Genomic DNA, 354 nt, shown 5'->3' with positions numbered 1-354 from the left:
AGCCTCACTGGCGTTTAAACGCCAGTAGGTGCGTCCTCCAGGGTGTGCTGTTTTTCTTCCTGTTTTTCATTATGTTTTTGCTTTTTTCATTGATTTTGTGACTTCTTATGATCATCAACCTACAAAAAATATAAAATAACAAAAGAAAATAGTTAGTTATAAAACATTGGATTGCCTCCCAACAAGCGCTTTTTTAATGTCATTAGCTTGACAGAGGACTCTTATGGAGCCTCACAGATATTCAGAGCCATGTTGGAACCCCCCAACACCAAACTTAGAGTTTGAATGTGGGGGTTCAACACCAAACTTAGAGTTTGGTTGTGGCCTCCCAACACCAAACTTAGAGTTTGACTG

The sequence above is a fragment of the Arachis duranensis genome, chromosome 4, assembly GCF_000817695.3.
Source record: "Arachis duranensis cultivar V14167 chromosome 4, aradu.V14167.gnm2.J7QH, whole genome shotgun sequence".
Taxonomy (NCBI): Eukaryota; Viridiplantae; Streptophyta; class Magnoliopsida; order Fabales; family Fabaceae; genus Arachis; species Arachis duranensis.
Note: the sequence above shows the minus strand (reverse complement) of the source record.